Raw genomic sequence first — 25,732 nt, forward strand, 5'->3', positions numbered from 1 at the left:
AAGGATAATGAGGTGTGGAAAGGAAATCAAAAACTGCAATCTATTGGCAGAACGCTTACAAAATGTAACAGGTCCACTATGGAGACTTCTTACACTACGCCTGTCCGCTCTCTTCTTGAGTATTGCCGAGCGGTGTGGGATCTGCATCAGATAGGACTGACGGAGAACATCGGAAAAGTTCAAATTAGGTCAGACCGTTTCTCACTATCGCGAATAAGGGAGAGAGTGCCACGAATATTGAAATGGCAATCATTAGAACAAAGGCGTTTTTTGTTTCGGCGGGGCATTCTCATGAAATTTCAATGACCAACTTTTTCCTCAAAGTGTGAAAATGTTTTGTTGCCGCCCATCTACACAGGGAGAAATCATCATCACAATAAAATAAGAAAAATTAGAGCTCGCGCGGAAAAACTTAAATGTTGGTTTTTCCCGCTCGTGATTCGATAGTGGACCGGTAGAGAAGTAGCTTAAAGGTGGTTCAAATGGTTCAAATGGCTCTGAGCACTATGGGACTTAACATCTATGGTCATCAGTCCCCTAGAACTTAGAACTACTTAAACCTAACTAACCTAAGGACAGCACACAACACCCAGTCATCACGAGGCAGAGAAAATCCCTGACCCCGCCGGGAATCGAACCCGGGCTCGGGAAGCGAGAACGCCACCGCACGACCACGAGCTGCGGACAAAGGTGGTTCGATGAACCCTCTGCCAGACACTAAATTGTGAATTGCAGAGTAATCACGTAGATGTAGATTACCATTGATATCGCGCATTGTGCCTTTTCGATGGCGTACTTTATATTCGACAAGAATATTTTTGGATTTTCTGCCAGGTTTTGAGACAGTTTCGTTGTGAGACATAATGAAAGCATCTCGCATTGACGTCCGTGCTATTTTTAGAGCTTCAGTAAAACACCGCGAATCTTGGAGATTTTATGTTCTTTTAAATTTGGCATGATTTTTCTATTTTATTTCGAATACGCTCTTTGGATGCCTCCCACTCTGCACCTATACCGAACATACATACGAGGGTCACTCCAAAAGAAATGCACACTATTTTTGTAAAAATACAGTTTTCATTCTGCCTGTGTGAACGTTTTACAGTGTGCAGATACATCCTTTCCGCTTGCTTTTAAACTTAGTTCAACCTGTTCCCGTGAGTGGCGCCGTCACAGCACGTCTTCAAGATGGCTGCTACACTTGACGTTCGTCAGAAGCAACGTGCTGTCATAGAATTCCTGTGCTGTGAAAACGAGACAGTGAGAAACATCCACAAGAGGTTGAAAAAGGTGTATGGAGATGCTACTGTCGATCGCAGTACACTTAGTCGGTGGGCAAGCAGGTTACGTGATGAAAGCGGGCACGGCAATATTGAGGATTGTTCTCGCAGTGGCAGGCGTCGTACTGAACACACTCGAGACAATGTGCAGAGTGTTAACGAATTGGTGACTGCTGAGAGACGCATCACAGTGAACGAATTGTCACGCTACGTTGAGATAGGGGAAGGAAGTGTGTACAGAATACCGAAAGTGTTGGCGTTAAAAAAGGTTTGTGACAGGTGGGTTCCCAGGATAGTGGCTCACACAGAAACAAGAAAAACGGTATGCAGCGAACTTTTGGAACGGTACGAGAATGGTAGAGATGAATTTCTTGGAGGAATTGTGACAGGTGATGAAACATGGCTCCATCATTTCTCACCAGAGACGAAGAAGCAGTCAATGGCGTGGCATCATGGAAATTCACCTGAGAAAAAAAAAAAAAAAATTCAAAACCACACCTTCTGCTGGAAAAGTTATGGCTACGGTGTTTTTCGATTCCGAAGGACTCTTGCTTGTGGACATCATGCCAAGTGGAACCACCATAAATTCTGATGCATATGTGACGACACTGAAGAAACTTCAAGCTCGACTGAGTCGTTTTCGACCACATCGGTAAAAGCAGGATGTTTTGCTGTTGCACGACAATGCACGGCCACATGTCAGTCGAAAATCCATGGAAGCGATCATAAAACTCGGATGGACAACACCGAAACACCCGCCTTACATTCCCGACCTGGCTCCATGTGACTATCATCGCTTTGGGAAACTGAAAGACTCTCTTCGTGGAACAGGGTTTGAAGATGATGACTCCCTTGTGCACACTGTCAAACAGTGGCTCAAACAGGTTGGTACAGAATTTTACCGTGCGGGTATACAGGCGCTGGTCCCAAGATGACGTAAGGCTGTTGAGAGGGATGGAAACTATGTGGAGAAATGAAATATTGTTCCTAAAGGATGTATCTACACGCTGTAAAACTTTCAGACGTGTAGAATAAAAGATGGATTTAAAAAAAAAATAGTGTGCAATTCTTTTGGAGTCGCCCTCGAAATTTTTCTTTTCGAAATGTCCTTTTACTGTACAAGATTCGGGAAATCTAATAACATAATGATTCAATGTGTTATAAATAACCGACAAGGAGAAGACTGACGACACTTCTCCTGGGAAAAGATTTAATTTTTGAAATGGCTCTGAGCACTATGGGACTCAACTGCTGAGGTCATTAGTCCCCTAGAACTTAGAACTAGTTAAACCTAACTAACCTAAGGACATTACAAACATCCATGCCCGAGGCAGGATTCGAACCTGCGACCGTAGCGGTCTTGCGGTTCCAGACTGCAGCGCCTTTAACCGCACGGCCACCTCGGCCGGCAATTTTTGAAATAATAGGTGCCCATAGTCACTGCAAAATGTACTGCTCTTCTCCAGCAGGAGACGACAACTTTAGTTCGAGTCTTTGCTGGCGAGGCTGCAAGTAAATAAACCTAAAGAGCGTTTTAGAAGAGCTTTAAGGAGGTGTGCCAAGTTGTCGAGGTGGGCTGCGTAGCGCATTCCTCTTCGAATCCGAGATACAAAGCGGTAATGTAAACACAAGACAGTCCCTAAATTCTGGCCGCGGGCACCGTGCGCTCTGCGAAGTACGGTGTGCCCCACCCGCCGTAAATAAGCCTCGTAAAACGCCTGCGCGACTAAGTAGTCCGCCGTTTGTCAGTGCTTCTGATCAGGGCAACCGGAGCATTCGCAGACGCCGCTGAACCTGCTGCTACCGCCTTCGCGTATCGTTTTCCGGTGATTGCCAGACAGACAGGCGTCATGTCTAGGGGATCAAATTGAACAGAGCGATGACAAAAGCAAAAACTTTCAAGTAAACACGCTTTCGAAAACGAGCCGTTTGTGAGGTAATTGCGAATGCGTAGTGGCAAAATATTATTCAATCTTGTTGGTACATGCATTTGAAATGAAAATTTCAGTTAAGTTTTCGTTAAATTGGGATGAAATTTCACCCATTGCGCATGGCTGGGAAAGGTGATGCAAGCATGATGGGGCACCGACACATTTTGTTTGCTGATGTTAGTTTCATGTTCCACGAATCATTTGCTCACTTGCACGATAAATCGTAATGATGTGGAATGAGTCATTTTATATTCACATCGCAAATCAGTTTGTTAATATGGCTACATTCTGAACATTAGAAAGTCTTTTTTTTAGGGTTCCGTGCCACTACTGATAGAAAAGGAATCATCATAGAACAGCTTTGTTATCCGTCCGTCCGTTTGCCTGTCTGCCCGGTTCCTAGCAATCATTTTCTTTGGAACGTTTAGGGTGAAATGTATGTCCCTTGGCAATATAAAAAAATTAAGTTTCTCCTTCAATGCAGTCAAAAGATACTGCCATCTATGTCACATTCTTTGAGACCCACTAACTCACTCAACACCTATTGGGTGCTTCCCGGTGACCTATAATCACGAATTTTGGCAGGAAGCAACAGTCCAAAGTAGACGTAAAAGAAAAAAAATCAAAACATTGTTAATCTGTAATTATATCACACTAAAAAATCCATTTTTGTCATTCGTTATCCGACTGTCTGTCTACCTGTTAAGAATCGTATTTCTCAGTAACATGTGGGCATACCAAGTTGGAATTTACGTCACGTACTAAGATCTATGGTCTCTCGTCGGTGTAAAAAATTTAAGATTCCACATCAGTGCTATCAAAAGGTACGTAATTTATACCCCATATTTTGATGTCTTGCCATACTGATAACAGGCAAAAATCTTCAAATGTCTTGACTCACTGGATGGATTTCCCGCCTTGGTCTTTCCACATTCTGCGAGATGTATGCGCAAGGAAGCCATATGTTGCGTCGTTCTTCCAGGGACGAACGCTCTCGGGATCCAGTAAACCTATTTGTGATGCACAACACTCCTCTTGCTGCGTCTGCCAATGGAGTTTGATGAGCGCGCTAGCGCTTGCTGTGCGAAATGTCACGGAAAGCGTTGTTATTCTCTGGATCTTTTCTATCTTTTCTATTAATTCCGCTTGGTAGTGGTTTTAGACTGAGATGCAGTACTCAAGAATCGGTTGATACAAGGCTTGTGAGCCACTTCTTTAGTGTGTGAATTACATTTCCTTAGGATTCATCCAATGAACACTGATTTAATGTGACCATGTCACTTTTAAGTGTTTCTGGAAGTCCGTGCATCGATATGTAATGGATACTTTCATTGTGCAATCGAACAGGACATAGGTTTTTCCGCTTGTTTACGCGCAAACTGCTCCAGTTATTTATGTTTAGGGCCAGTTAATAGTGCCTGCATGGCCTTTGCAGGTCTTCCTGCATTTCGCTATAGTTTTCTAGCATTGGCTATATCTTAAATACAACTGCACGATCGGTGAACACCCTCATGAAGCTTCCGACGTTACACTTACGAACATTTTTGGAACGCATACATCGTTGTAGTACTCCACACTTTACATGTGCGTATTTTCCCCAGTTAAGAACAGCGTGCTGAGCTCTGCTTAGTAGGAAGCCCTGACTCGTCACAAAGCTCGTCCTATGTTCAGTACTGCATTTTCTTCACAGTGCGGATGTGTGTCGAAATGTCTTCGGGAATGGAAAGAACTGTGCATCAACCAGGACGCTGTTATCTCTGAACCTAGGATCTTAAAGAATTCTATTTGCGGAATCCACTGAGATGTCTTTGGACAAAATTTCCGTTCTCCAATAATGTCATAATTAGCGAGCATAAAACGTTTTAAGTAATTCTAAAACACAGCTTCGGATCTGACTATCTTCGACTCCAGTAATGGGCGTAAATTTCTCACAAAACACCGTATCTGTACTGCAAAAAAAAAAAAAAAAATAATAATAGTAATAATAAAATAAAATAAAATAGGGTTCAAATGTGCGACAACAGAATCCTCTTGCTGATGATACCTGATGGTTGGTTCTCTGAACCGATTTATGAGGGTGTCTCGGGAAAACTGTATGTACTTTACTGACTGTACATGTATTGACATATAGTGTTACGCTATGTCGTTTGCCTTAATGATGGATGCTTTGCCTATTGCCTTTGAGTTGCGGTCACAGAAAAAAGCATGGCGTTCATATGCCAGTACTCGTGAAACTGCAAGTGTCTCATTATGCTGCACTCACTAGCTGAGATCACTTACAATAGTAACAACAATAATAACTACAACAACAGCGCACAGTTGACTGCGTTTGCAATTGAAAACCATGGTAGAAACTTCAACTGTCTGAGATATTGGTAACGTTAATGTAGCCTTATTAACTAATCCCATAATTGGATAGCTGAAAACAATTACAATATTTAATGTTTTGCGGCTGATAGTGCTACCAAATCATGATAGATAATGATGAAATGTTATTCATTTTAGAAAGTGAAAAAAGGAACTAGGTTTCTGATAAATATGGGTTGTTATATTTCACAATTATTTTCCGTTATAGCAGATGAATAATAGCATGTAGCAAATGAAAAGAAACTGAGTATTTATTAATACAACTCAGGAAATGAGTGCTGGAAGCAGACGCGGAATACCGCATTGCCATCCTGAAAAGGTCCGGGTGGGAGGTGGTTCGCTGTTTCCTTTCTCAGACGTGTTACGAAGTCTCAAGAGTGTATTTGTGTCGATTGGATGACTGTGGTGAGTGCTTCCACTGTGAAGTGTTCGTGATGTTATGGATGAAGGAAAGAGAGAGGGTGAAATCCGGTGCCAACACATAGCATAAACCTCTCGAATAGAACCAAGGAGCCCACTGAGCTTGAAGTGCACATCCGACCGACGGATCACCGTCAACAGTGTCACGCGCCGTCAAACCAAGGGACACTGCGGAGTGGTTTGGAATACAAGCTCATGGCTGGTGCAACTATTCACCACCATCTCGTACGGATCAAATAATGACGATACCAGGATTAGAACCAATGTATCCTAGTCGAAGCCACTACACAGGTGTGCGTAAGCGACCTTGATTACCGAAGTGGGTACCATAATCATCATGATCTTAAAGTTAGAAAAGGGCGAAGATAATAACATTGTTTATTCAATACTGCTGTCAGCATTGTTGTTGTATCAACACGCTCTTCACGTGAATGAGACCTTCCAGATGGTCATATGCCTTACTAATCTAATGAAAAAAGATAGTAACGGCGGATAGTAGTCTCAATTCCCCAGACTGACTTCATCCTTGGTCTTCCATATCGAAATTTTCTCTTACGATGGGGCTGATACAGTAACGAGAGGAAGAACGAAACTTTTTGTCTACTGTTCCTGTTTTTACACTGTCAATGCCAAACATTTTCATTTACGGAGGCTCAATTTTTGGAGAGCAGTTTTCTAGTGAATGTGTTACTGCAAGATATGATGTGTTTTATAGAGGATTCACGCATCACTACAGGGTTTTTTGACGTTGGAATCTTCGGCAGAGATGGTCTGTACGCTTCAGCTTCATTCTAGGCAAACATATTATATTTTTCTTCAAACGTGGCATTCAAACTTAACCATTATAAAGTCTTTATTGGAAATTGAAGCTTTTTTCCAGGTCGATCTGCGCAAAACCTCCTCATTCCTTACCCTATCAACCCACCCCACCTAATATTCAACATTCGTCTGTAGCACCTCATCTCAGATGCTTCGATTCCCTTCTGTTCCGGTTTTCCCACAGTCCATGTTTCACTACCATTCAATATTGTTTTCCAAACGTACATTCTCACACATTTCTTCCTCAAATTAAGGCCTCTATTAGATACTAATAGATTTCTCTTGGCCAGGAATGCCCTTTTCGTCGGTGCTAGTCTGCTTTTGATGTCCTCCTTGATCCGTCCGTCACTGGCTATTTTGCAGCCTCGGTAGTAGAATTCCTTAACCTCACCTACTTCATGATCATCAATCCTGATGTTAAGTTTCTCGCTGTACTCATTAGATTATTCATTCCATTCCGCAGATCATATAATTCTTCATTTTCACTCAGGGTAGGGTTGTCATCAGCGAATCTTATCATTTATATCCTTTCACCTTAAGTTTTAATTCCACTCCCCAACCTTTCTTTTATTTCCATCATTGCTTCTCTGATGTACAGATTGCATACTAGGGGTGAAAGACTGCATCCCTGTCTTACACCCTTTTTAATCCGAGCACTTCGTCATTGGTCACCCCCTCCTATTATTCTCTCTTGGTTCTTGTACATATTGTATATTACCCGTCTCTCTCTATAGCTTACCCCTATTTTCCTCAAGATTCCGAACTTCTTGCACCATTTTACATTGTCGAAAGCTTTTTCTAGGTCGACAAATCCCATAAACGGGTCTTGTTTTCTTCTTAAATCTTGCTTCCATTGTCAACCGCAACGTCAAAATGTCCTCTCTGGTGCCTTTACCTTTCCTGAAGCCAAGATGATCGTCATCTAATACATCCTCAATTTTCTTTTCTTTTCTGTATTATTCTTGTCAGCATGAGCTGTTGATTGTGCGATAATTCTGCACTTGGCAACTGTTGTAGGGGGATACCAACTTCAATGTCGCTCGCCATTCAGCCCGACGACCAGGCCTGGGGTGTCATTTCTTTTCATAGCAGAATCTCTTTGGTTATCATCCGCGACAACCTCACAGCACAGCAGTACACCAACGATATTTTAAGCCTCGTTTCGACGCCCTTCATGGCAAGCCATCCTGGGCTCACATTTCAGCAAGATGATGCACGCCCGCACATGTCGAGAGTTTCTACTGCTTGTCTTCGCGCCTGCCAGCGATTTGGAACGATATGAGCAGGCCCCTCCAACGTTATTTTGACGGTCTAACGCGACAGTTGGACAGAATTTCGCAAGTTATCGCTCAGGAGCACATCCAACAACTGTATTAATCAATGCCAAGTCGAATGACAGCTTGTATGAGGGCCAGAGAGGACTAATACGTTGTTGACTTGCTCAATTTGTGAAGCTCTTTCTCTCCAATAAATCATCCAATTTTTCTGAAATTGTAATTATATGCTTGTCTGCGTATGTACATTACATCTACCGATTTCTGTGCCATGAAGATAATTCCTCTTTTTGTGAATGTAGGCAGGCTTTCTCGGTGTATACTGCTGATGAAATCTTCTCGGGCTTCCATCCGGGTAGCTGCGTCGAAAATCCTCGACGTTTCGATGAGTATCATTCTCATCGTCTTCTGGCGTTGTGTTGATGGACCGCGGCCGTCCTCTATATACAGGATGTCCGAAAAGTCTTTCCCTGATTACGTAAATTGATAACTCAGGCTAGAAGTAAGATACTAATATGAGCGCCCTTGGTAGCACGTAGCACATTTAGGCGATATTCAGTTTCCGTTCACACAATAGCCAACATCACTGGAGGGATCGATTCAACGACTGTGGTTATCCGTTGCCGCAGGGTTTCAAGATCTGGTACACGTGTTCGGTAGACCTCGTCCTTGACGTAACCCCATAAAAAGAAGTCTAATGGGGTTATGTCAGGAGAGCGTGGAGGCCAAACCGTTTCCCCATCACGACCAATCCATCGCCCAGGAAAGGTCATATCGAGATAGGCACGGACGTGCAAACCCCAATGAGGTGGTGCGCCGTCTTGCTGAAACAAGACATCGGGGTGATACTGAAGCAGCTGAGGAACAGCATACAGTTGGAACATGTCCAGATACACTGCAGATGTGATGGTAGCCTCATCGAAGAAGAATGGCCCGATAACTCGACCGTGCAATAGCGCGCACTAAACATTCAGCTTTGGACTGCCTCTGGTGCACCAATCCATGACCTCGCCAGGGGGTTGTGAACCCCAAATGTGCACATTATGGCGATTCACTACTCCACTGACAAAAAAGGTTACAACTTCCAACCTATCTGCTGAGGTTCTTGGTCGATCAGACCTCGGAAGGTCAGCAACCGATCCTGTGTTCTTGAACTTCTCATACCAGGCTTTAATGCTCTTGACATCAGGTGGATTCCTTCCAAATGTTGTCTGGAAGTGTCTCTACACTGTGGTTGGTGATCGTGTCTCATGGTACCACAGGACACACTGTGCCTTCTCCTGACTGGTTAAAATGGCTTCTTGGGCACTGCACCTCATCCACTACTTACATACTGCGAACCTAAAACAGAAAAAAAACTTTGATAGTTGTAAAGAATTAGACACAAGTTTCATATTTGTATCTTACTTCTAGCCTGAGTTATCAATTTATGTAATCAGGGAAAGTCTTTTCGGACACCCTGTATAGCTGGTCTTTTTATCTTGTAGTGTACCTAACTTCGTTTTTCATGGTGATAATTAAAGCTCTATGACTACACTTCTTATTCGCTTTCGCATCCTCCAAAATATCAAACTGCGCGATTTATTTTCAGCGAGCAACCAGTTTATTGTGTAGCGCCGATTCCTCTGGAGTGTTTCTGCCGAAGTGGTGAGAGCAGGAGGCAGTACGGAGGAAGATTTCGGTCCTCCTTAAGACGTGCCCCGCTAGGCGGCACAGTCGCGGGAGGCGCCGCTGAGAGAAGCGCGTTTCCGAGCAATTTATCTGGAATCAGCGGAGAGCTGCCGGATCCATCTGTCTGTGGAGTGCAGGCGGCGACCCCGCACAGCTCGCGCGCGCGCGCCCGCCAGATGAGTGATGCACTTGCGATCGCATCATTTGTCACGGCCGAGTTCGCGCCGCCTGTCTTGGAATAACAAATGGCACGCGGCCTGCCCCGTGTTATGAGGCCGCCAGGCTTTCAGATTGAGTGCGGCCGTGTTTCCACACGAGCGCAGAGGCACAACAGCACCGGACGGCGTGGGGTCTAGTGGCTCAAATACAACTACTCCCAACTGTATTCCGTAGTTTGATGCCTGCACGTCTTGGTGTACAGATGTTGAGACCAGTGTGGTGTCTGTTTAGCTTCCGTACGTCGTCCAAAAATGCAAGTTTGCTGCATATTATACTGGTGAAAGGGAATACCGACATATAAAATATGACATTAACAGTCTAAGACACCCGCAGATTAAAACTGTCGAAATAAAGTCACTTTTCCAGCATGCAATGTTACATAAAATGTAGGCACTTGGATTGGTTACCGTACGACATTGTTCCTAAGTGACACGTACCTGGTTATCGTCGGTGGTCGTCGTCTTGCGGCTCCCACTGCCAGATTAATTGCAAATACTTTAATGCACATTAGATAGTATCGGGTTGGTAACCACGAGCAAGTGGTAGATGCTGTGCAGCTGGGCTGCTTTGTTCACAAAGGATTTCATTATGTTCATCATACAGTGTGATTCAGCTGTCGCCAGCCATCGGTTTTATCCAACCCACAATGCCTTCAAATACCATATGAGAGATTTTCATATTCTCTCACTCGCTACAAACAAACTATTAGTCCTACAGAAAAAGTGAAAAGGACCTTTCTGCAGGAAATTTAATGTAATTAAATTTTGTATGGGGATACGTTTACACTGGAGGCTAGTGTTTTCCAGTTACTGAAGAAAAACGCGTTTGAAGGTAACTTTTACACTTTTATCTTGAAAAGCTGGAAAACTACGAACTCTAGTGAAAACATATCTCAGTACAAAACTAAACTACATCAAATTTCCTACAAAGAGTCTTCTGTAGGGCATGTACAGTAGTTTGCATGTACTGAGGGAGAGAAGATGAAAATCTTGCATGTGTTATTTAAAGGCGTTGCAGGTTGCATAAAATCGATCGGTAGAGGCATCTCAATCACCCTGTATAAGCTTTAATTCCCACCACCAACATGTAGTCTTCTGTAGGTGTAATCAACGCTTTTGTCTTGCTAATAAAACACTCTGGTTGACTACTAGCGTCACAGTGCAGCAGAAATTCACTCTCTAATTACTTGCTCTGGAATCTCGTAGTTAAGGCCAATTCATCCTGACTGTATTACTTGTAATTTTCACGAGCGTACACTGACCATTCACTCTAAGCACGGTCTTTGAACGAAAAGCAGCTCAAATAGCGAAAATTAGTTGAACTGGTTATACGTCTCTCTTTTACTTAGAATGACTCACTCCAGTTTAAAGTCGACCCTGATGGAGCCGCAACCATTGCGACGCGCCTGGTTGTTGTTTGTCCCGCTACACGAAACACGAATTCGGCATTTTCCCTTCTTAAATAATTCACTGATACTGAGCCGTCGACACTGATGTAAAATACCAATAGATAACTTCTGCGATGAAGACTTTAGTGACATCATCAAAATACCGTAATTTGCATTTTGCAGACGTGGTGTCGACACTGTAGAACCTTGGAACATTTTTCTCACTTCGCTTCTAGCCAGCTTTGTTACAGAAGTTACACACTACAAGATAAAGAATGACTTAAAGGTAAAGAACAACAAATGGAAACATCAGTCCACGTTAATTACCGCCGGCAAAATCGGAGCAGAACCGCTGAAAGAAAAATTTAGCCCTTCAGTCAGCGGCCCATCTAAGTAAACATTCACCTAACTCGAGACTAACTCTGAGATTCTAACAGACCATCTGGCCTTACACAGTTCTTATATTCACATAAATAGAAATCGCTTATCAAATTAGCAAGGTTACACTCGCTGCTTCAAATAGTTTACAGTAGTTTCAAGAAAACCTCCTCTTTCAATCTCCACAGGCGATGTTCAGAGAGGGAATAAACACAATACGCACCATAACTTCTCTAATATTCCACCATTCAAAGTACAGTTTCGGCCGCCACCATCCAAACTGCACACGGCGAGAACATTCCAGAAGGCAGCCTGCTGGAGCACTTTCTCTCGAAAACCAAGAAATCAGCCACAGTGGATGCTATCGTGCGTACGGCTCTGAATACAGCAAGAGACTCCAAAGGCCACCACGTCAACAGATTGGTCCCTCAGTCCATGCCTGCTGCTGCCTCTAGCCAACACTAACTTCCCAAACGCAGCACGGGTCCCGTCTTTTCCTCACGGAACGGTTGAACGGCGATAAACGAGCGAATCGGTGCGGGAATCGCGCCTCGTACCGGGACGTCAAGCAGTCAGCGGAACCAAAGGTAGCACAACGCCGCCACGGCTCACATCTGGTACAAAGATGGGCTTACAGAGCTTCTCAAAATCATTTGTCGTTTACAACATTTATGAACATACATACTTACACTGTAATACAATACTGCTCTCACAACTGACTGGAAACATATATTCGCAATAAACGAAGTGTGAAACTCGAAAATTTATATAACTGAAGTGTGCATACCATAAATAGTTATCACAACGGCCAGAAAGTGGAATAACATACCGGTCAGTGTGCTCAGAGCACTATTATTACTGATAATTACTGTAGCATTTGAAATTATTCCGGCGGCCGACAGATGGCACTCGAACTCACACACACAGCCAGACTATTGATGATAGGCCGAAACAAATAAGAAAGAAAAATACAGGGTGTATCCAAAAGAATCATCCGGCTTGCCACGTTTATATTTCTGAAACTAATAAAGATACACAGTGAATTTCGTTTTTTGATGAACGGGAAACACAAAAAGTGTTTTTTTTTGTATCTTTTGATAGGTGTTCAATATGCCGCCCTTGAGATGCACGGCACATGTCAATGCGGTATTCAAATTGTTCCCACACTGCCGCTAGCATGTCTTGAGTTACAGCTTCTGCAGCTGTTCTTATGCCATATCTGAGCTCATTCATTGATTTTGGTAATGGAGGCACATAAACAGAGTCCCCACAAGAAATTAACACGTATAGTCAGGTCCGATGACCTTGGAGGCCAGTAATGTAAGACTGAATCATTTCGTCCAGTGCGGCCGATCCATCGTTCAGTAATCCTCTGATTAAAAATCCCCGCACTTCCACATACCAGTGTGGCGGTCCACCATCCTGTTGGTAAATGAAACATATTAAATTTTGGGGAGTCCCTCACATGTTGTAAAACTTCTTGTGGTTGTTCCGTAGCCAATATTCTCACACTATGATGTTTCACCTTTCCATTTATATGGAATGTTGTCTCGTCACTAAACACTAAGCGTAAAGGAAAACTGTCATCCTCCATCTTGCCAAGTACGAAATTAAGGAACTCCACAGTTGTTGTTTGTTACTTTCACGAAGAGCTTGCAGTAGTTAAATTTTGTGTGGTCTATTGTGTAAGCGTCGACGCAACAGGCATCAAATAGACATCAGCGGCATGTTGAGCTGTCGAGTTGCACGGCGAGCGGATTCCTGCGGACCCCTTGTGAAGCTATGGCGGATGCTTTCGACGTCTGTGTCAGACACTCGGGGACGGTCCGACGATTTACATTTACACAAACAACCTGTTTCTCGGAATTGTTCCTGCCAACGTCGAATGCACTGTGCTGTAGGAGGATCCACACCATACCTAGTACGAAAGTCAAGCTGACTCGCACTGCGCAAAACGTCCGTTCTCCCGACACCGTTTTTACTAGCACTGAAGAGGACGCGCATTGCTGTTACCTAGCGCGAACCATGTGTAAAACTCAAGAGTTTGCTGTTTCCAATAGTACGTTGTTCACGCACATATCTCGAACAACATAGTAGTTACGATTTTTTAAAAATCGGATGCCTCTTTTTGATACACCTTGTATTGATTATATGATAGCGGAACAAACACTGGTAGCAGTTACTTCTGTAAAATATCTGGGAGTATGCGTGCGGAACGATTTGAAGTGGAATGATCATATAAAATTAATTGTTGGTAAGGCGGGTACCAGGTTGAGATTCATTGGGAGAGTGCTTAGAAAATGTAGTCCACCAACAAAGGAGGTGGCTTACAAAACACTCGTTCGACCTATACTTGAGTATTGCTCATCAGTGTGGGATCCGTACCAGATCGGTCTGACGGAGGAGATAGAGAAGATCCAAAGAAGAGCGGCGCGTTTCGTCACAGGGTTATTTGGTAACCGTGATAGCGTTACGGAGATGTTTAATAAACTCAAGTGGCAGACTCTGCAAGAGAGGCGCTCTGCATCGCGGTGTAGCTTGCTCGCCAGGTTTCGAGAGGGTGCGCTTCTGGATGAGGTATCGAATATATTGCTTCCCCCTACTTATACCTCCCGAGGAGATCACGAATGTAAAATTAGAGAGATTAGAGCGCGCACGGAGGCTTTCAGACAGTCGTTCTTCCCGCGAACCATACGCGACTGGAACAGGAAAGGGAGGTAATGACAGTGGCACGTAAAGTGCCCTCCGCCACACACCGTTGGGTGGCTTGCGGAGTATCAATGTAGATGTAGATTATCTGTGTGCGACCATAAGGTCATAACGTGTAGGACTGTTATATAACTGGCTGTGTTTGGTGGTTCAGAGGTCAGGTAGAGGCCCTTGGGTACCACCTTCATTAGAACCATGTCTAGTGAAGAACTGTGTTAAAAGCAGCTTTCCAGTTGAGGAAAGATTTAAATTTTGTAATGTAAACACAAGGTGAAGCGTGCTGTCCACGAACTTCTCCACATGTGGTCCACCCGTGGCGGCACGCACGCTGGTGAAAAAGCAAGTGTGTAGTGCACGCGCAAACGCTCGACCACTGCTGATCCCGCATGCGGGCTGACCAGCCTCGCCAAACAATATCCTCCAATATATAGACATTCGGACTCGGTTCAGAGATTTTACGCGGCACTTTATATGCATAGGGGATCGGTTTATCGAGCAGAAAATATCAGCCGGATCACACCTGGCCGTAAAAGAGCGAATAACTTCGTTTCTGGAACGACGTGTTAAAATATAAATGGAGCGCAGTAATCGTAAAATTTATTTTTACGAGCTTTCACCGGAAAGGGAATCAAGTCCGGTTACACCTGTGGAAAGCTGACGCCAGAGCGCATTGCTACTGCTGTTCCGACTGCGTGTCCAGCCCCCTCCCCCCCCCCCCCCCCGCTCCCCCAATCCCCCCTTCTCCTCCCCCTCCCCGCCCCCATCCACCCGCTCTTAATTTAACATTGACTTCCTGCTGGAAATTAACTCGTGTTTCGATGCTGCCGTTAATGGAATTATTTGTGGCGTTGTTCGGCAGACAACGACCTCACGTCGGATAACGTTCCGCATTTGTTACCTCAGTCACTGGGATAAATTTTATTCGAAAACCCGTTTGCCAAGTCCTATGCAGCTGCGTACGGGGAAAACTTTCACAGTGTACTTCTCGCTAGAGATTGTCAGTTGTTGCTACATCGTTGAACGAACTTGTTAATTGAAACCGGCGCTATACTTGTCACTTGGCATTATCTGTTGAAGAACTTGGACATTGTAGGGGAACCCCATATTTAAACAACTAATGCGCATTGTATGTAAACGTTACTGCATCGATTTACCGAGCGTCCATCGATATCTCGATGTGAGAAGAAATCAGCACATAAGTGTAATCAAAGAGACTACAATGCTGCAACGAGTACCAATGTGGAGATGAGATCTATCATCAACTTTTTACTAGGTGAAATGGTTGAAGGGACGTGGAAATCATCAACGAAGAGAAACTGTATGTTGTCAGAGTGTCTTATGTGGGGAACCAATACATACGATATTCTTATGAAGTTATTTTATATGAAGGGATAATTTTGCTCGTAAATCTGTCCGTCTGTTACTACATGTAACTGTGTATGACATTTTGATGAAGGCACCCATAATCTGTGCCTAAACCACATTAAAGTAAAATCTTGTTGCAACTTGTTGGCTGTATTATGCAAATCGTACGGTCCCTTGCTCACAGCCATGTTTAAAGCTGTAAAATGGTAGTTACAAAAGATCAGGTATTCATTCATTTATTCATACATTACGTTCCTAGATGCCATCCTGAGGGAGATTCCTGGGCATTTGGAACTTCAAACTTTACATTGACACTGAGATGCAGATAGGATTTAGAGGTTGTAACATTAGATCAATAACTATCATAACTTACAGCAAAGGCGTCTGGTTTACTTATCCAAATCAGTTCTCCACACTCCTTTTATACTTAAAAATTTGCAAATTAGTGTCTAGCAAAATTAGGAGAAAAGTTGCTACTTTTCTAATTATACCTGTCAAGAGTTGTACATTTTGTACAATGCACAATTTTTACACTGGATTTCTGATTAATATTGAGGGTTTATATTCTATATGATGGAGGCTTGCTTACAATTATTTAATACATAAATCTGCAAACCCACAATCTCCACATTTAGATAATTAATAGAGGGAATGGTTCGCACTATGTGCTTCCAAATTAATTTGAAATTTTCGAGGCTTTCAATTCCCATCTTATATCTTTGTACAGTATGTTAAAAATGATAGTAGCAAAATACAGAAAATCTCCTTTGTGGACAAGATTACAAATACAAAGATTTTATGGAAATTAGTTTTATATTTTCTGTTGTGATCACATTTAATTTGAAGCTGACGTTTAATAACTGCCAGTGATCACATAAAAGGATAAATTAATGGCATATAAGTGTAAGAATTCTAGACTCGTTGGAGAGGCTTATGCAAGAGTTTCAGCTGTGTGTACTACTCTTACAGCTGATTTCAGGATAATAAATATTTCACTGGAATTAACTGCACTTTCTCCAGACGACAGCAGGGACTAAAGGACTGCATAATTTCCTAGCGTTTCGTCTGGAGGTGAAAAGTACATATATCTCCGTCAAAGTGCAAAAGGGTCATCCTAGGATTTTTAAATTATTTTATTGATTCATTTATGCTTATATACATCGACATCAAACAATTTTACAGGACTTTTTGATCTAGCAAGTAAAAGGCAGTATCTGTTTCAGGATACCTTCAGTTTATTTTTATTAATCTGCATGTGGACAATGTGAATTTTCATAACATCAAGTCTAGCACCGTAAAGGTATTAATACTGTTTCTGAAATTCTCACAATCGAGGCGCGGTAGCAGAATTTAGAACGTTGAATTTGTACCCGTTCGAAAAATGTCCGTTAAATAATCTTAATTTTAAACTTCTCAGAACTACATGTTCAACATATTACGAAAATGTTAGTTGGGAAGCACATTAAAAGGATGAACTGATCGGCTGTTTCAACTGAAAATCCCTATTATCATGAGAATGCGAAAAGTTAATTTGCTGGTAGTTTTGTAGTGAGAATGTACGGTTATATGCTCCAATCGACGTGATCGCATTATGTAGAATATTATCGCTTCACTGTAGTGAAAACTTTCAAAGATCAGCCGTCTGCACTGCAAACGATGGCGAGCATGCACTGGTATTGTTCGGATGTAACCCATCATGGGTTTCTTCGGATAAAAACAACATTACGAGTAGTAGAGTTGCATGTTACGAAATGTTATGTAGGCAGAGTACAGTGTTTAAACAGGAGAGGTGGTATCTAATTAAGTACAGATGAAGCAATGCTGTTTACGTTGCCCACCTCAAATATCAAAACAAACGGAATCTCGAATGGAAATGCACTGACGGAGCTCTATGCGTTTTTCTGGCACAGTCCATAGTCGTTAATCAGATCTCATGTGAGACGTTTGGGACATCTGCTTAGTGCGTATTGGGATAAGTAAGATAAGCGCTTCAGATTCTGTGGAACAATATCTTCTTACGTGAAGGAATGCGTGGACTCTTGGAACTCAATTATTCGTTGCACAGAACGCAGGGTTGAAGCTTAAGTGCTGTCAGTTTACTGCAACGACGACGTTAATTCGTAATTCGTTCGTTTGATCTGAACTTTGAACTTAAAGCATAGGTACTTTATCGGGAAAACTACAGCATAATGTATGACAGAGTTGTAGTTAATGCTACGAGAAAGATGTTTGTGATATAATCCGTAACAGCAGTTACTGGCGGCTCCTTTGTAGCACTAGCTATGATGATACAATGCATCAACATACAGTTGTGTTCTACGGTGTGCAACTGGTTTGCTTGTCGTTCCTATTCAAAGGAAGCAGGCATAAACGTTAAGGGCTCGTCCACAATGCGATCTCTACTGATGAAACCCTTGCTCAGCTGTAGAAAGATGAGGAAAGAGTCTCTTCGCCACAGGCCTGACTGCTGAAACCACAGAATCCCAAAATATGGATGACTACGCAGTGATTTGCTTACATTCTTTTAACTATTGAGATAATTCGTTCTCTTCGTATGAGAGACACTACAGTGACATGAAGGGAGAGATCAAGGTGGCGTGCTTTAAACCAGTTCATACCGCACCATTATTACCATAACATTGTTGTGAATCTATTGGAGGATTAATGTTACTGCGTTTTCCTAGGAATGGAAGTAAGCATTCTTTATAGGTTCAAGAGCTAATCTTTCAGTTTACACCGACGTGTGGGTTGTTGTAAAACTTCTTAACAGATTAAAATGCTATGCTGTACTGAATTCCAACGTTTCATTATCATATAACTTTAGTACTTAACCCCAGATCTGCGAAGGGCTGAGATACTGTCATGTGGAGAAACCCGTAACAATTGAGATTTTGATTCAGTGTATAAAAATGCGACATTATGTTGCAATAAAAGGCTTTTCATTAATTGTAGATTGATTCTCTTGTTGTGAGTAAAAATGTGAGCTAATTGCGGTACTGTATATGTTTATCAACAACAAATCAGTATCCACTACCTCGCAAAATCGAGGTGAAATAACAGTCTAGTAGCTAAAAATTGTCATGGTCCGAGTAGGACTGGCGTACTGACACGGAAACCTTTAAATGCGAGGTCGCAAAAGGCCAATGATGTTTACGGCATTCGACGCCCCAAATATTGTCCATCACGCGACCACGAAAATATTGGCTACCTGTGGCAACAGGGGAGGGACTGGAGGTATCCGACGGTGGCACAGCATGAGGCTGCGGAGCGTAGTTGAACTGCATAGTCGACGGGAAACTCACGACAAGGCTACAGCGCTTGTGGTGGTGATAAAAAGCAGAGCAATGGCAACGGCAAACAAAGCGAAAATTACGTTGTGTCTACAACAACTTTTGGTGACGGTGAATTTCATCCATAAGGAAGCCAAGGAATTTCGCAGAGTGACAAAGAAGTGACAGTTGAAGTATTAACATTTCTGCAAAATGAATAACCGGAATGTGTGGTGCCGTATACGCTCGATTCTGCGGACAGAGTGCATTAGGAGTACAATGATGATGATACGTGCTTAACAAGTGAAAGTGATACTGAAACAGGGGCCGAGCCATGTAGTTCATCATCCTTGTCGGACAGGAAGCAACAAACCCCGTCAACAATGAAATGTAGTAAAAGACCATCTTTGTCCATGTAGCGGGTGCTAAACATACTTCTGTGCATGGAAGATCTTCTGCAGCATAGTAAAAAACAATTATGAATAGATTTCGAATAAGTCTACAGCAATAAGACCGTGTAGTGCGTAAGAAAAACTACGGATATTCAACGAAGGACATGGCGCACTTGTTACAAAAACTGGTGTTTGTGCGTTTCATGGATGCTCGATACATTTTACAGGATGTGCATGACAGTGACCTATTACGCTATGCACATCAAATCGTGCGCGACATGCATTCAAGGGAAACAGAGGATGGTTGTATAACGTCAAACAGCGCTACAGGATTGAAAGACGTAAGGTAACGAAATTTCAAATAAAGCGTCAACTTCACGATTCACAGCAAACTGCAGAATCGGCCCAAAAACTTGAAGATGAGGTAAACAAATGTATCCTTTCGCCCAGTAAGGAATTTGTTTTCAACTTCGACCAGTCGGGATTTGAAGAAGAAATGCATATGAAAGGAGCCCTGCAAATTAGAAGTACCAAGACTGTTGTATCAGCTGACATCAATTCCTTAACGCATTCTTACACAATTATGCCGACTACTAATCCGGACTGACTCTTTCTAATGTGCGTGATCTTGCAAGGGCAGTAGGGAATATTTACGTCACAGAAAGCAAGAGTGGGGAAATGGGCGTAAGAGAACTGCAACGATGGTATGAGACTGCTTTTGGCCAACAGATAGTAAAGAAAACGCGTTTTTTTTTGGTTCCTGGTCTACTTATAAAAATCATACTTCTTTAGAGCAAACTATTCATCCTGAAAAGCGTGTGACGTTGCAGTTCATACTGTCTGAAACCTCTAGACAAATTCAGCCTCTGGATATTTTTTTTACCGTGCCTATAAAATACGAGTCTATCATCGCACTATCTGTAGCTACACATTGAAGAACAGCCAGTTTCAAGATAAGCTCTACGACAGTCTATATCGCATTCGATTTCATGCCATCGCACTCTACCAGTTCTCATCATCCCGTTACGCCGATATGATTCTGTATCCATTCTTTAAGAGTGGATATCTAGCTTCCGGCCTAAGAAGTCACCCTCATTCGGCCAACGGCCTAGTCAAAGAGGGCTGTGGGGTGGGAAACTGCCCCTAAAGGCGGAAGAATGAGCAATGATCAGCTCCATGTGGATGCAGAAGGCAATGGAAACCACTGCATAATGTGTATCCACAGGACATGTGGCCTGTAAGTGAAAAGATTGTCATGATGATCTCTCCACTGGCTAAAAATTACGGCCTAGCCCCGTATGGATCTCCAGTAGGGGACTGCCAAGGGGGAGGTGACCACGAGAAAAAGACTGAAGAACCAACGATAGGATAACGTTCTACGAGTCGGGGCGTGGGATGTCAGAAGTCTGAATGTGGTAGGGAAGGTAGAAAATCTGAAAAGGGAGATGTTAAGGCTCAATCTAGATATACTGCGGTGTCAGTGAAATGAAATGGAAAGAAGACAAAGGCTTCTGGTCAGAGAGTATAGTATAGTAGCAGAAAATGATATAACGGGAGCAGCATTAGTTATGAGTAGGAAGATAGGGCAGAGAGTGAGTTACTGTGAACAGTTCAGTGATTGGGCTGTTCTCATCATAATCGACAACAAACCAACATCGACGATGATAGTTAAGGGATACAGGCCGACGTCGCTAGCAGATGACGAAGAGATGGTGAAAGCATATGAAGTTACTGAAGTGATAACTCAGTTCGTAAATGGAGATCAAAATTTAATAGTCATGATGGATTGGAATAACGGTGTAGGGGAAGGAGTACAGGAAAGGGTTACTGGAGAATTTGGTCGTGGCAATAGAAATGAGGGAGGAGAAAGATTAATTGAGTTTTGCAAGAAATTTCAGCTATTAAAAGTGAATTTTCTGTTCAAGAATCATAAGAAGAGGAAGTATACTTGGAGAATGGTGGGAGATACGGGAATATTTCAGTTATATTACATCATGGTCAGGCAGAGATTCCAAAATCAGGAACTGGATTGTAAGGCGTACCCAGGAGCAGATATAGTCTCAGATGACAGTTTAGTAGTGATGAACAGTAGGCCGAATTTTAATAGTCAGGAAGAACCAAAGTGCAAGGAAATGTGATAAGGAAGTACTTAGGAATGAAGAAAGACGCTTGAAGTACTCTGAGGCTACAGATACCGCGATACGGATTAGCTCAGTAGGCAGTTCAGTTGAAGAGGAATGGACATCTCTACAAAGGGCAATCACAGAAGCTGGAAAGAAAAACGTAGATACAAAGGAGATAACTGAGAAAAAACAGAGGGTAACAGAAAACATACTTCAGTTGATCAACGAAAGAAGTAAGCACAAACATGTTCAGGGGATTTCGGGAATATAGAAATATGAGCCACTTGAGAATGAAATAAATAGGAATTGCAGGCTAAGGTGAAATGATTGCATAAAGAATGTGAAGAAATAGTAAAAGAAATGATTGTCGGAACTACTGAATCAGCATCTAGAAAAGTCAAGAGAACCTTCAATGAAATTAAAAGCAAGGGTAATAAAATTAAGAGTGGAATGAGAATTCCACTGTTAAATGCAGAGGAGAGAGCGGATAGGTGGGAAGAGTACGTTGAAGGCCTCTATGAAAGGGAAGACTTGTCTGATGATGTGATAAGAGAAGAAACAGGAGTCGACATAGAAGAGATACGGGATACCGTCTTAGAATCAGAATTTAAAAGAGCTTTGGATGACATAAGATCGAATAAATCAGAAGAGTTAGATAACATTCCGTCAGAATTTCTAAAATCATTGAGGGAAATGGGAACAAAACTATTATTCACGTTGGTATATAGAAATTATGTGTCTGGTGGTATACCATTTGAGTTTCGCAAAAACGTCATTCACACAATTCCGAAAATTGCAAGAGCCGACAAGTGCAAGAATTATCCTACAATCAGCTTAACAGCTGATGCATCCAAGTTGTTGACAAGAATAGTATACAGAAGAATGGAAAAGAAAATTGAGGATGTGTTAGATGACGATCAGTTTGTCTTTAGGAAAGGTAAAGACACCATAGAAGCAGTTCTCGCGTTGCAGTTTATAATGGGAGCAAGACTTGTCGACCTGGAAAAAGCGTTCGTCAGTGTCAAATGATGCAAGATGTTCGAAGTACTGAGTAAAATAAGGGTAAGCTATAGGGAAAGACCGGTAATATACAATACGTACAAGAGCCAATGGGGAAGAATGGAAGATCACGAACGAAGTGCTCCGATTAAAAAGGTTGTAAGAGCGGTTATGTAGTCTTTCGTCCATACTATTCAATGAATACATCGAAGAAGCAATGACGGAAATAAAAGAAAGGTTCAAGAGTGAAATTAAAATTCTAGATTAATGGATATCAATGATAAGATGCGCTGATGACATTGCTTTCCTCAGTGAAAGTAAAGAAGAATTACGGGATCTGTTGAATGGATGAGCAGTCTAATGAATATAAATGTGGACTGATAGCAAATCGAAGAAAGACGGAATTAATGAGAATTAGCAGAAATGAGAACATCAGGATTGGTGATCACGAAGTAGATGGAATTGAGGAATTCTGCTACCTACACAGCATAATAACCAATGACAGGCGGTGCGGGAGAAATCTGCTAGGGTCAAACATAGGACTTAATTTGAGGAAGAAATTTCTCAGAATGTACGATTGCAGCACAGTATCATCTGGTAGTGAAACATGGACTGTTGGAAAAGTGAAACAGAATTGAAGCATTTAAGATGGGGTGGTACAGCTGTAAGGAAAGAGGAGGTTCTTGGGAGAATCGGCGAGGAAAGAAATATATGATAACAATGTCAAGGAGAAGGGACAGGACGGTAGGATATCTGTTAAGACATCGTGAAATAACTACCGTTGTACTGGATGGAGCTACAGAAGGTAAAAACTGTACAGACAGACGGAGAATGGAATATATAAAGCAAATAATTGAGGACGTAGTTTGCAAGTGCTACTCTGAGATGAAGAGATTGGCACAGGAGAGGAATTTGTGGCGGGCTGCATCAAATATTGATGACTTTTCGTTCGTTGTTCATGGTGCATCTTAATGGTTTGTTTTGAACATTTCTTGAATGTCTGTGATATCCATTTTGTGAGCTATACATACATCCCATAGAAGGTTGATCTGTGAAACATCCGTACACTCATTTTCTGTCGATCTCCTAATGCACTTGTGGAGTCACTAGCAGTTAATATTTTTCCTGTCATAATTATTAACACAACAGTTTCTAATGAACCTTACTAAATATTGAACTTGGCGACCTCGCCCTAAAGGGTTTCATTGTGAGGGTTCCGTTACGAACTTATTTGTGTATATAGACATTTTATTCAATCCGGGAATCGAGGGTACTGCCGATTCTTGCCTGTCATCGACATTGATACCGATAAGATGTCGGTAACAGGGATTCCAAGACTTTGGATAACGTCGTAATTTCAAGTTTTTAGTTGGATAACACATGACAAAAGAAATATTTAGTTCGCGTGATATAATCACAAATTTACAATTTCGAATACTTTCCTTTACTTGTGCTGTGAAACCTTCCTTCTTTGCAAATTTCACGATTCTAGGTTAACAGGGAGCACCCTACAGGTTTTTATGAGTTTGCATCAGAATAAGTGACAAAAATGGCCGTATGATATAAATAGCCATATCTTTTCACTGAATGAACTTAGGAGCTTTAAATTTTTACACCACCAAGGTACCATAGACCATAATATGTGGTATAAATCTGAACTTGATACGTTTACTCGTCCCTGAGAAAAAAGAGGTCATAACAGCCGGACAGACAGAAAGAAAGAGACACACGGACAACAAAGCTACTCTATAAGGGTTTTTGCAGATTGACGCACAGAACCCTAGCATTTGATAAAATACAATGACTCGTAGCCAGCCTGCGCTATGAGCAACAAAACTGATTATAAGGTGTGAATCTCTCAGTGTTTCACGCCACCTTTTTACTTTTGCATAATATGAGGCATCTACACAGTTTCTTGTAAATAACAATCGTGTTTCTTTTTACTTCTGTGTTTACATAGCTCACAGGGTACTAATAAAAAGTAGTGCTCTTCCGCCGCTAAAATTATACTAATGTCAGCCACTCTTAACAAAAAAAAAGTTTCATACAGTAGAATTTAATTTTGGATTTCAGGTACACTGAATTATATTACGCACAGAGCTAGAGTTAATGAAATAAACATCGAACAGATTTGGTAGGAATAACACTTTTTTGAGTCCGAATGATGCAATTATTTAACACACATATATCTTTTTTTTTAATATTTGTGTACAAAGAGCGACGTGTGTTTGAGCTATATATGCTGCTAATACTGTTACCGGAGAGAGAGCGCTGTAGCGGCAGCAAACAGAAGAATTATTACACTGTGGAGGCGAGTGATTTATAGCTCTCACAGAGCAGAGAAAAAGCGTGCAGAGAAATGAGGCGTGCGAAAGGGCCAATAGCTCTGGACGGTAAATGAAAGCCCTGACAGAGCTGCTGACTGGTAGCGTGGATGTATTAGTGAGGTACATGAAATTACCAAGCATTATCATCGTGCAAGTGCCAAGAATTGTCCAATTTTTTTACTGAGTATCCCATTTTATTTTCGCTTGAGATTGGCTATATAAGTACATCTGAAAATCTAACTATATTACTTAATTTTGCTGCCATTCCACCGATCGTAGGATCAAACAAGGATAATTAAGACATTCAGTGTCGTTTGACGAAAGGTTACAAGGGGCTCAGACGTTATAGCTATCTGGGACTAACCGTTTGAAGTCACGTAAAATGAAACAACAATACATATGAAAAAAAGCGCCCCATGGTGGAATTATGCAAACTGGTCACGAACTACAGAGTGAGATATTCACTCTGCAGCTGCGTGTGCGCTGATTTGTTACTTCCTGGCAGACTGTGTACCGACCGAGACTCGAACTCGGGACCTTTGCCTTTCGCAGGCAAGTGCTCTAACCAACTGAGCTACCCAAGCACGACTGACGCGCCGTCCTCACAGCTTTACTTCTGCCAGTACCTCGTCCCCTACCTTCCAACGGGGCGTGAGTCGTGCTCGGGTAACTCAGTTGGTAGAGCACTTGTCCGCGAAAGGCAAAGGTCCCGAGTTCGAGTCTCGGTCCGGCACACAGTTTTAATCTGATCACGAACTGATATTCATAAAGGTTCCGACCGGGGAGTCGATCGACATTTAAA

Source organism: Schistocerca serialis, chromosome 1 (assembly GCF_023864345.2).
Source record: "Schistocerca serialis cubense isolate TAMUIC-IGC-003099 chromosome 1, iqSchSeri2.2, whole genome shotgun sequence".
NCBI lineage: Eukaryota > Metazoa > Arthropoda > Insecta > Orthoptera > Acrididae > Schistocerca > Schistocerca serialis.